The following is a 12,363-nucleotide window of genomic DNA, read 5'->3' on the forward strand; positions in this document are numbered from 1 at the left end:
TATTTCATCAGGCTGTGGTGACTTGAAAACATCTCACTTGTCTAAATAATTTTTCATGTGTTCTTTTCCTATTTTAGTATCAGATCCTACCTCATTTTCACTGGAGGTCACTATGTTAGATGCCCAATCACTACTAAACTTTTTGGTGAAAAATGAAAGAAAAAGGTTAGTTAGTACTTCTGCCGTCTCCACACATTTTGTTATTGTTTTCCCCCATCCCAACCCCCATTGTATAACACACTTACCCTGTACTTGGTCTTCCCCTTGCTTCTAATGTATGTATAGAACATTTTCTTGTTACATGATCATCTCTGGTGCTAATACAACTTCATAGTCTCTATTATATCAGAAATGAAACAAAAATTGACACTACTTTTAGAAGTGATACAGCTCCACATTGTGACCCCTGTCCTGAAAACTTTTACTCATGTGTGTAATCCTTGTGCAAATAGAACCACTGAAGTCAATAGGGCAGTTTGAACAACTAGGCTTTTCAAAATCAAGCCCAGTAATGCTACCTCTATATACTTTTCTTAGGCTACACTTACAGTCAAACCAGCACTATATATCACTTGTCTCATAGTTTCTACCCTGTTAGCAACATCAGCATTATTATTATTTCCCACAGCAAGCAAGGGGGGAGAGCCTATTCAAGTGAATGCTGTCTCTCTCAGCTTTGGCCTGTGCTGCCCATGGGCTTGGAATGTGTATGAAGGGAAATGATGTGATGCAGAGTGTGGTTGAGCTTCTAGCTCTCTCCTCTTCTCAGCTTGGCCCACCCCTGCAGGACCCTTGGGGCCTCTATCCCACAGAAACCCTACAACCTAGATCACAAGCCTGTGCTCCCACACCCTCTCATAGAAGTGAAGGGGAGCATTTTGGGACTTAAAGTGCATATGTTCTGTATGGTGACACCTTTAGTATTAACATCACTGTTTCTCTTGCAACATCACTTAGAAATGTGTGACAAGTACTTTACAATGGGATAATTGATTAATGGCGATTAGAGATGGATTCAAGCCAGAATACTGTCTTCAAGCCCACCAGAACTTTGAGAAAGGATGGATCTGGATCCATATTTCATCGTTTGGGCCTACCGCTATGCAGACTGAACAAGAACACTGAATGTGGACATCTTCAAACATGGGGAAATTCAGACTCCCCTCAAAGCTTCAGTGCATCTCTTAAAATAAATCACTATATAAACACGATTTCTGTGATTTTCTTCTGCTCCTCATCATGCTTTGGCTGTGGCACTGAATGCTTCTGAGATAACATTCAATAGTTATTTTCAATTTAAATTTTTTTGGCTATTAGCTGGATGGGGTAACCCAATTAGCTTCAAGTGTTTTTAAGTACTTGGATTGTTCATCTCTTCCATTAACTGCAAAGCAACATAAAAGAGCATTTTGTGCCTAACATGTCTGTAATAAAAGGGACTGATACAGGTCATATTTTCATGATGGAGCCTGCATAGTTATAAAGGCACTCAGGCATATGAACTGCAGGCAATCTTTCTCTGCCTAATGGGAACTCGTCTGGTTTTTGTCAGGGTTAAGGTGTAATCATGCAGGCAGAAGCAGCGTATGCTGGCACATATATAAGGAACCCATTTACTGAGTCACTGTCATTTGAACAGCAGGAAGCTTGACTCCCTGAGGTGTATCTAAAGCATTTCAGGCTCACTGAGTCAAGACTAAATAACACTCAGCTGGGTAAGAACAAACACCTGTCGGATAATCCTACTAATAGTTGGTTTAGCTATCACTGGTCTCCTCCCTTCTCCCCCTCCTTCTGGATGCAGTATACTGGATGTGTGGTGCATTTCCCCACAACACCAGGTTCCGGAGTCGCATAATCCAGTGGGAGGAGGAATAGCCTATGACTCCTCATTTGTTTGTTTGTTTTCCCCTCTTGCTCTTGGAAGGGTGGCCACAACTCTAGGATATGTTATTGTCGAGCATGGCTGTTTTCTGTTCATATATATTTCACATGGTATTGTTTGTATTCCCTGATCGGAGGAATGTAAGTCTTCCAATCAGTATTCTGGTAGAAATCCTCCTGGAATGGATATTTTAAATGTGATTTCTGTGAGTATTTGAGCATGAAAACATAGCTTTCTCTTTCCATGTGCACTTGTTTATTTCATGAGTGACTCCTGCTGACTGATTTCAATAGGCTCTGGATGAGAACCCTGTGACGTTGCACCCCATGATGCTTTATAGAAATATGCTTATGAGTGTAAATATGACATAAGTGGAATATATTTTATGCTAGATATGCCATGTAACATATCTCTGCAAAGGTTATGATCTACTGGATATATTCATCCTATTTGTATGCATGTATCTTTTTTTTTTATTCAAAGTTATGAATATTGGCTATGCACTTGTTTGATTTTAAGTAGCCTCAGAGAAGCAGTTGGTCAGCTTCCTGAGAAAAGACTATTCTCAGTAAGTGCCCAGTCAAGAAACACTTTAAGCTAACAATGAACTTTGAGAGATGCCAATCCACATCTGAGCTTTCCTGGGAGTGTGGCATGTCCTGTAAGGAACTGAGTCATGCATGGACATGTGACTTGCCCATGTGACTCCAAAACTCCATCTTGGAGCTGGATTCTGCATAGGGGAGGGGAAGGGGTTTCCATGCACAAAAGAAAGTCTATTTAAGCCCCTGGAAACCCCTCCATTTTGTCTTCAGCTGACACGAAAGGAGATGCCTGAAAGAAACTGGAACAAAGGACAGTAGCTACAGGTGTGTGAGTGATTGCTGGACCCAGAGTAGGAAGAAATCTAGTCTGTAAAAGAGGCTTATTGGAACATCTCTGAGGGTGAGATTTACCTGCATTTAGTTTCTTACTGTGTTAGGCATAGACTTTCATATTTTATTTTATTTTGCTTTGTAATTCACTTTGTTCTGTCTGTTATTACTTGGAACCACTTAAATCCTACTTTTTGTATTTAATAAAATCACTTATTAATTAACCCAGAGTATGTATTAATACCTGGTGTGGGGCGGGGAGGCAAACAGCTGTGCATATCTCTCTATCGGTGCTATAGAGGGCGAACAATTTATGAGTTTACCCTGTATAAAGCTTATACAGGGTAAAATACAGAGCCATTATTCTCTCTATCAATACAAAGAATTCTTATCTCTTATTTATAAAGCTTATACAAGGTAAAATGGATTTATTTGGGGATTGGACCCCATTGAGAGTTGGGTATCTGAGTGCTGGAGACAGGAATACTTCTTAAGCTGTTTTCAATTAAGCCTGAAGCTTTTGGAGGATGTGGTTCAGACCTGGGTCTGTGTTTGCAGCAGGCTATGCCTATGAACATGATTTTTTATATATGTTACCAAGTAGGTCTGTACAAAAACGCAAAAGTAAAGAACTTCCAATGCTTTGTATTGCCAAGGCAATTCCCCAGTTTCTCCATCAAGCTCCATTCTGTAGAGATGCTAACAATGGCAGTTTTTATCTTGCTTGGCTTTGAGCCATTATTCTCTCTATCAATACAAAGAATTATGGTGAAATAACATTAATAGGTTGATTTTAATCCCAGATGGCAGGATCAGAGCAATAGTTCTTAATTGTCTTCCAACACTTACTCCCATGAGCAGTCCCAATGATGTCAATGGAATTAATCCCATAAGTAAAGTTACTCATATGCAGAAGTTTTGGCAGAAATTTTTCACTCCATCCTCAGTGCAGTCTGTCCCTAGGTTATCACACAATGTTAGCACATAACATGATATACTGTAAAAGGAGTTAATATCGATTAAAAAAAATTACATATGCACCTTGCAAAATTAGAACAAGACCAATTTCAGTGGGAGTTAGGCATCTACATACCTTTGAGAATTTGATTCTCTGTGGGAGACAAGGGGAACTAGGCACCCGCTTCCCATTGCAAATGCAGTATTGACAACTGTAAACATTAAAAATCAGGTGTCATGTCACAAAATATCACGATTGGCTTAAAAACCATGAGATTTTATAAAAGTAATGATTTTGGGGGGGAGGGATGGGGGTGGTTTGCTTTCTGGTTTCTGAGACGTTCCTCACTTTAGGTTGTACTTGCCACATTTTCAACTTTTTGTCTGCAAACGTGGGCTCCTTTTTTTTTTTTTTAACCTGAGATTCTCATGCAGTCTCATCAATTCAGGAGCTTGGGACTTTTAGGAAATACACCAAACAACACATGACTCACTACAGCTTTGCAAGACTATAGCCCTGAAAATCTCCCCATTTATAAAATTTCTCTGCAAAATGTATTGAGAGAAATAGGAGAAACTACAGTTTGCAACTTGCACAGAGCCTTGCATATGGGGCATTGTAGAGTTGCACCACGCTGGATGTCCCTAAGCACATGTGCAAGGGTAGCTCACTCAGGGCTGCCCAGATGAGGGGGCAAGTGGGGCAATTTGCCCCAGGCCCTGCAGGGGCCCCCATGGGAATATAGTATTCTATAGTATTGCAACTTTTTTTCATGGAAGGGGCCCCTGAAATTGCTTTGCCCCAGGTCCCCTGAATCCTCTGGGCAGCCCTGAGATCACTAACTAATCCTAGACATTTTGCATAGAATTATTGTTTTAGTATTGCACCCCTCATGTGTGCCAGGTGTGTATATTCTAGGTGGAATTCATAGTGCCAAGTAGAGTTACGGTTACTCAACTCTTCCAATTATGTAAAAGCAGCAAAGAATCCTGTGGCACCTTGTTAGTCTATAAGGTGCCACAAGATTCTTTGCTGCTTTTACAGATCCAGAATAACACGGCAACCCCTCTGATACTCTTCCAATTATAAGACACCATTTTCAATTGCTGAGAACTCTGCCCTGCTTTAACCATTTGGGCAAAAAATGTCCATGGCAGCTGTCTGGCTTAGGCTGATTGATTTGAAAAGTTTCAACTAAAAATAGTTCAGATGTTTCCGAGAACAAGTTTGGGAAAATATATGTTGTTTTGCCCATGTTTAAAAAACAAACAATTTCTTACAAGCATTTTACCAAGGGAGGGATAGCTCAGTGGTTTGAGCATTGGCTTGTGACACACAGGGTTATGAGCTCAATTCTGGAGGAGGACATTTAGGGATCTGGGGCAAAAATCAGTACTTGGTCCTGCTAGTGAAGGCAGGGGGTGGAGTCAATGACCTTTCAGGGTCCCATCAAGTTCTATGAGATAGGTATATCTCCATTTATTATTATAACTCTAGTGCCTCTAGGCTTTGGATGGCTTGAAATTTGTTAGGGGCGGGGGTTACCCAGATGCCAGAGAAGTGCCCTTTGCCAACCATATTAAAATCTGGCTAAATTATAAACTTTTGAAAAATCTCAGTTTGCAAATGTTCATTGGAGACTTCTTACAGTTTGGCTGCTAATTTATCAAAAAAACCATCTGCACAGAGCCTGGTCCAAACCAGGGATGCAGAAGTTGAGCAGGATTTTCCCTTCAACTGCTTTTCTCAACTGTCAGGGGATACTGTGGGTCCAGACCTCAATGCTCCCCATGCTAGCACCGAGGTAGTATGGAGGAAGAACGATCTGACTGCAATGCAGACAGGCAAGAAGACAAAAGCTGGATCTGAAGAAAAGTGGTGGAAGGAAGGAGGGAGTAGACTGGGACAAGGAGTTGGAGGCTGAAATACTGAGAGTGTGGAAGCCAGTGTGTGTGAAGACTGAGATGGATGAGGATCTGGGTGGGTGGTAGGAGACTGGAATAAGGGCCCTCATTTGCTGCAGAAATCATAAGTTATGAAGCCAAGGAGCCAGGGAAGATAAATGATGGTTTGATGGTAAAGTCACCTATTGAAGCACTGGGGATGGGCAAGTGTTTAAAGGCCTCTTCCCCCAAACTATGGAGAGGAGCCACCAGACCCAGGCACCAAATAATTGCAGGGACAATTAATGAAAAAAACAGGGATGGAAGTGGGTGTCACGGGTTCAAAATCAGGGATCCAGAGGGGGACACCGAGCAGAGAACCTCAGACAGCACCCACTGCTCTTCAAAGGTGTCCAGGGAGCCAGTGGACACAGCCCAGAGGAACTCTGCCCAGACAACACAAGAATGGCCATACTGGGTCAGACCAAAGGTCCATCTAGCCCAGCATCCTGTCTTCTGACAGTGGCCAATGCCAGGTGCCCCAGAGGGAATGAATAGAACAGGTAACCATCAAGTGATCCATCACCTGTTGCCCATTCCCAGCTTCTGGCAAACAGAGGCTAGGGACACCATCCCTGCCCATCCTAGCTAATAGCCATTGCTGGACCTATCCTCCATTAATTTATCTATGTAGTAAGGGGCTGGTGCAGAAGCACCTAATTAGCCCCTGCCCGGTCAGCTCCAATCAAGGGAAGCAGATTGGGGTTGATGGAAAAGGCCTGATGCCAGCCTGAGGATTGGCAACCCCTACTGGCCTGTCAAGTCAAGGGTTAAAAAGGCTGGGGGGAGCTGGAAGCATGGGAGAAGTCAGTCAGGGAGGGGGTTGGAGGCCTCCTAGCTGAAGGCTGACTCTGCCTGTAAGGGAGGTAACCAAACTTGTAAAGCTTATATATAGATGGACACTGGTGGTGGGACAACAATAAGTAAATACACGGGTGTTGCACAATCCTGAGGCCTTTCTGAGCCTTATTGCAGAGGGCAAGTAGACCCCAGGAAGAGGGACAGGTCGTGAACCCTGTTACAATCTAATTCTTTTTTGATCTCTGTTATAGTTTTGCCCTTCACAACATCTTCTGGCAAACAGTTCCACAGGTTGACTGCATTGTGTGAAAAAATACTTCCTTTTGTTTGTTTTAAAGCTGCTGCCTATTAACTTCATTTGGTGGCCCCTAGTTCTTGTGTTATGAGAAAGAGTAAATAACACTTCCTGATTTACCTTCTCCACACCAGTCATGATTTTATAGACCTCTATCATATCCACGAGACGTGACTTGAGGGAAGAGTGGAAATAGGCCCCACAATCACAGAGCACACATCCCTTCCCCCCCCCACTAATTTCCCCCTCCTAGTATGCTGGACAGCCACCTTGTCCATTGCCTGGAAGAAGTTGACAAGGAGATTGCACAACTTGGTGGGATAAATCAGGAGGTGGGGGAAAAGTGCAGCCAGAACGTAAGGAAGAGTTCTGGAGGAGCCAAAAGAGGGGCAGAAGCCTGGCACACTTCATATAAATGTGCACCAGGATCTCCCTCTCTTCACAAAAAGAGCAGATGTCAGGGGAGATTGTGAACTGTGCCAGGTACATGTGCTCATGGCTCTGCGAAGGAGCCACCAACTAATCTCCCCGTGGGCCATGGGACCACGATGGAATACGGACTGGCCCACTGGGGTCCCTCACCCTCTTTGGGTGTAAGAAGTCCTGCCACTTGGTGTCAGGACAGGACATGATGGTGAAGAAATGAAGGGTGGGGGCGCATGAGCATGTACAGCTGTTTCCTGGGTGCAGTTTGGAGAGAGACCAGCTACATATCTCGCAGCTGGTTCAGATGGTGCATGGGAGTGGTCTAGGGAGGCTCGTAGGGCAGAGGCCCAGTGATAAGGTCTGCCAGGCCAAGGTTGAGGGGTAACAGGGAGCACCCTTTTGGCAAGACCCACTCTAGGAAAATGAGAGAGGCAGGTATTAGGGCTGATTAGTTTCTACAGGCAACAGCCTCCTTCACTACACAACCCTGCTCCATCCCCAAAGCAGGCCCATCCTGTGCACTGAAGGAGGCAGAGATCCTGTGGAAAAAATAGTATGTGATCATGCAATGCTGTTCTACTGGAAGGATGGAGATGGTAACATGAGGCTTTGAGGATGATGGAGAGGGTGAAAGGGCTGAAGTGATTGTCACATTGTGGGCGTAGAGCAGGAGTCCTATGTTGTGGACTCATGGAAACAGTGAACACAGTAAGTGCAGACAATAGCCATTTTTGTAAAGTATAAAATACTAGAGATTTTACATTCCCATAAACATTCTGTCTCTGACCCCAGTGCAGGGTGGTGTTGTGAGTGTTCCAGTACACTGGTCCCTCTGACGTCTGGTAGTGTTCTGCATACCACAAGCTTGGAGAAGAGCACTGTATGTACTCCAAGCATTAGGCTCTACAATACCCTCAGTAGGTTCCCATAAATACTCACAAGCAACAAGTAACAGAATTCCTTTACTGGGGCTGCCAGAAACTAAATAGTGTAAATACTTTAGGAACAATACTTAAAAACATAATGAGGAGGGTGATCAAAACAAAACTTCCTAATGCAGCCCCTAGAGGCAGGATATAAGGAAAAACCATGTCTCATTGAAGCTGCTCCACACCATCTTCATGACTGTTGACCTATTCTCTCCTGCTGCGGTTACTGCTGTCCCCCTACCAGCAGCAGGGTTCATCTTTACCAGCTCTCAGTCTTCCAGTCCTAGCTTTCAAACTGCTTGCTACTTAGCCTTCCCTCCATAGCAGATTCTGGGCTGCTGCTGCCGGGAACTTGACCTGCTCTTGCATAGCCCCAGCTTGACTCTAGAGCCAGGTCCCCTCTGATATCAGGATATTCCTTGCTCTCCTGCACTCTCGAGATTATGGAGCTCTGTGCTAGTGCATGTTGAAATGGACAATTCTGGGTAAATCCTTTCCCTTTAGCTCAACCAGAGTGGTGGAACGGTTCCCAAAGTAATGAGCCACCAGATGGTCCATTACAATGCTGTTATGAGCTGAGTGAAACCTTGTTATGGGTTGAGTTAAGACCTCATTGAGAGGTATGAACTCACTCTTCAGTCAACATAACTGTACGGATAGGTCCCCACCTTAGAGAAAGGGAATAGGTGAACAGACACCCAGGAGATTTTGCTGAATATTTTTTAATAGGGATGAGTGTGTATGTGTGTGTGTGAGAAAGAGAGAGGGCAGAACACAGAAAACCAGGGGGGGAAATGGACAGCCTCAAGGAGCAGCTTACTGCATGGTGTCTGAACCTGGAATAAACTTGGAGAGAGGTTTTTGGGTTGGTGTAAAGGCTGAAAAGAGTGTTCTTGGTGCTGTGAGCAAAAGAAGCCTTTTGTGCTATTTGATTCCTTCTGCTTTCAGAGACACAGGGCTTTGTACATGCTTTGTAAATAAACAAAACTGCATCAGAGAAATACCTGACTATCACCAATTTCTATCTACATCGCCAGGGCCCTGAAATTTGACTCGGATCAAAGAAGGAGCAACAATACATTAATTGCTTTTACAAAGTTCCTGTAACAAGTCATGTGAAATAGTCACCCATTCATAAAATCCTCTAAGAGCAAGAAGATTAGCAACTGTGAGCTGAAGTCTAAACAGACCTAAATCCTGACTTCTTGCCTTTGCCCAGGATGCAGAAGACCTGAGTTTGATTCCCCCTTGCTGGGGTACAGGGAGTTGAACTTCAGTCTCTTATACCCCAGGATGGTACCTTAGCTACAGAGCTATGGAGAATTATTGGAGTAGGTTCTTCTGTTGAAGCTGTTCCAATCTGTATAAATAATAAAATATGTAATGGGCCAGAGAAAAAGTGTGAGAGAGTGACTTATTAGGTCAGTGGTTAAGGCACATTAATGGAAGACCCAGGTTTCAGTTCCCCTGCTCTGTATCAGAAAGAGTGGGGAACTGAACCTAGATCTTCTATGTTCTGGGTTAGAGCACTGACCACAGCATTAAATGTTAGAAGAAGGATACAAGTTCCTCCCCGGCCAGTTTGTGTGAGTTTAGATGTGTTCTGAGTACATCTACCACGTTGGGCCTTGAAGGTAAGCTATACAGGGAAATTCATTATTTGTGAATCCCACTGGGGCCTAGACATGGGTTAGAGCTCTAGCTGCTGGGCACTGTCAGGACTTAGGCAGCATTGTGCATGCCCAGCCACCACAACTGAGAACCTTGGGCACTTTAGCAGTGGAAATATATGCACTGACAGGGTTAGGCGGAGCTGAACAGAGGTTTTGTAAATAACAGTAGTGCCTAAAGTGGCAGGTACACCTATAAGTTCCCCCATGAATTCCACCCTCAGCACCTACTGAAGATGATTCCTAAACTGTAATAAACTCCTACATCTGGAGCAAGGCTGCTGAACTGAGGTCAAATTCCAGGCTACACAGCAAGTGCCTAGGGCTGGAGACCTTGGCTCTATCCCTCATTATTTCTAACCTCTCAGCAACTGCCAGGTCTCCATCTAGTTTCAGTGGATAGCCTCCCTTGAAATACTGCATTTCTAACATTAGATGGTGCTAGATAAAGATATAAATAGTAGCCTCCTGTCTCATTCAAAATGGAGTCCAACAGTTAGTTGTAAGCTCTGTTGTTCCTCCTATTTTCAGAGAAAACTTGGCCAAAAGTTTCATCATAAGGTAAAAATATCCAAGTCTTTTCTCTCTGAGAGTGACACAATTGGAAGAAGCAAATTCTGCAGTTGGGTTCTCCTTGCCTATTTTCCCCTTGAGCTGTTACATATAACTCTATAGGGGTTTTCATACAATTAACATATTTTATTAAATTAAGCCTTTAATGGGCCCATCTCTTGGGTTTCTGCATTCTTTCCTTGTCATAGTGAGAAAGCAGAAAAAGTGGGGTGGATCCCTAGGGTAAATCAAAGTTGTAGAGGGAAAAATGGCAGATGTATAAACATTTAGAAAAAAGGACATAGAGATGTAGGTTGAAACCCATATGTTTTTTTACCCTCCAAGACACCTTTTTTTGTACAACTTGGGCCTGATTATGATTTCATGCTGTGATAAATCAGGAGACGCTCCACTGAAATCAACTACACTGGTGTAAAGTAGATGGAAGTGAGAGGAGAATCATATCCCTTGTACTCTTATGCATCGAGTGAAAAATAATTAATTTATAGTCAGGGCTGTAGCTTGCATTTTTGAAAAGGTGATTTCAAAAGTTTCATAAATACCAGGAGTTGAGAAAAGTTAGTTCTGAATGTCTGTGAAATGCACCCCTTGGTTTTCCTTCATGATTTGTTGTGAGATACATGTCAAACTCACTGGTTAGTTCAAAAATATTTCATTTCAAATAAAATGGCTTGCATAGTGTAGATGTCCAAAATGAAAGGTACAATGGGAACAGATGCTAATTGCTGTGCTAGGACACAAGATTATTCCCTTCTCAACTCTGAGGAGTCTAGGAAGCATAACTTTGGAGCAGCTGCATGCCTTTTGCTAATAAAGGGCCCTCTAAAAAAGTCAGTTTTTAGGGGCAGGAGGCTGCTAGGGCACTATTCTCTATTTCCCAGGGGTGAGGGGAGTCTAATTGTGCTGTTCTGGAAGTTAAGCGCATAGCTCACTCTGTGGTTATATTTGTAGCCAGCCCATCAACAGTGGGAGGTCTGCTGAGGTAGAATTATTTTGCTTTGTTGATATCCAGTGAATAAAAGAAACCTTTCTAAGAGGATGGGGTCCCCCCACCCCTTTTTCTCTTCAATGGACCTTATCACAGATGGGAACTGGACCTGGGAGGTCAGCATGGAGTATACTCTTCCTTTGTGTCCCTGCCCTCCAAATCATATGAGAGCCATACACCTGCATGCCTAAGTTAGATCTTCAGCTGCACTGAGCATTAGGAAAAGGGGCTCTAGGATACCTTTCTGTTGCCGGCTCTTGCAGCTGGTACAAGGGGAAAAAATTCCTCAGCATTCTTTAGGGCAAACGAAGGGCTGTTTTAAATTATACTGACTAGACTGGTCCCACAAAGAATGCCAGCTAATATTTATTCCTTCCCACAACCAGCACACTCTGAATATGGCCCTGTTCATCCTTGAAATATCCACTGTGCCCCCAAAGGCTTTATGCCAACTATGGCAACTTTAAAGCCAGATTTAGCCTGGATCAAGGAACTGTCCCCATATATTTTCACTGTAGTTAATGAGACAAATACCCATGCTACTATATCAGACACATGACGGTGATGTGGGACATAAATTCATATGTGCCCCCTGCTTGACCACGAGGTAGCCTCCCTTCATCTTTTTCAGACAAGTTAGAAACATCAAGGTCTTGCCTCTGGAGAGAGAAAGTATGGTCTTGTAGTTAAGACAAAGGAAAGAGTCTGGTTCTGTTCTTGGCTCTGGCATAAATTTGATGTTTGATTGTGGATGTGTCCTACTAATTGTGGGTGACCTGGCCTGATTTTCAGAGGTGCTGAGCACCCACTGCTTCCATTGACTTCATCTGGAGTTGCCTATCTGTGTTTGGTTATACTTGTTCTATCTCTTTGCTAACTGCATGTTTTTTTGTTCCAAGCTCTGGTAGGGTGGCTGGTTAGCTCTGCTTAATGTACCTGAATATCACCTTCAAGTAAGGCATCAGTAACTTGGAGATAGAGTGTGCTTTTATAACTAGCCCTGAATAAGGAGCAGCCCCA

At 43.4% G+C, this 12,363-nt stretch overlaps 2 long non-coding RNA genes across 3 annotated transcripts in view; one reads left to right on the top strand and one right to left on the bottom strand.

The window, feature by feature from the left end:
- Positions 1-281: 281 nt before the first annotated feature.
- On the bottom strand, positions 282-9,436 carry LOC120369642. Its single transcript, XR_005583293.1, has 3 exons — positions 9,303-9,436; positions 3,854-3,929; positions 282-337 (listed from the first exon to the last, which is right to left on the bottom strand). It is a non-coding gene; the product is annotated as an uncharacterized LOC120369642 (long non-coding RNA).
- Positions 9,437-10,269: 833 nt separating this feature from the next.
- Positions 10,270-12,363, top strand: part of LOC120369641 — a 456,833-nt gene continuing 454,739 nt past the window's right edge. For both annotated transcript variants that reach the window (XR_005583288.1, XR_005583290.1), the window contains exon 1: positions 10,270-10,343. This is a non-coding gene — a long non-coding RNA (uncharacterized LOC120369641). The remainder of the gene's footprint in view (positions 10,344-12,363) is intronic.

The sequence above is a fragment of the Mauremys reevesii genome, linkage group 8 (assembly GCF_016161935.1).
Source record: "Mauremys reevesii isolate NIE-2019 linkage group 8, ASM1616193v1, whole genome shotgun sequence".
NCBI lineage: Eukaryota > Metazoa > Chordata > Testudines > Geoemydidae > Mauremys > Mauremys reevesii.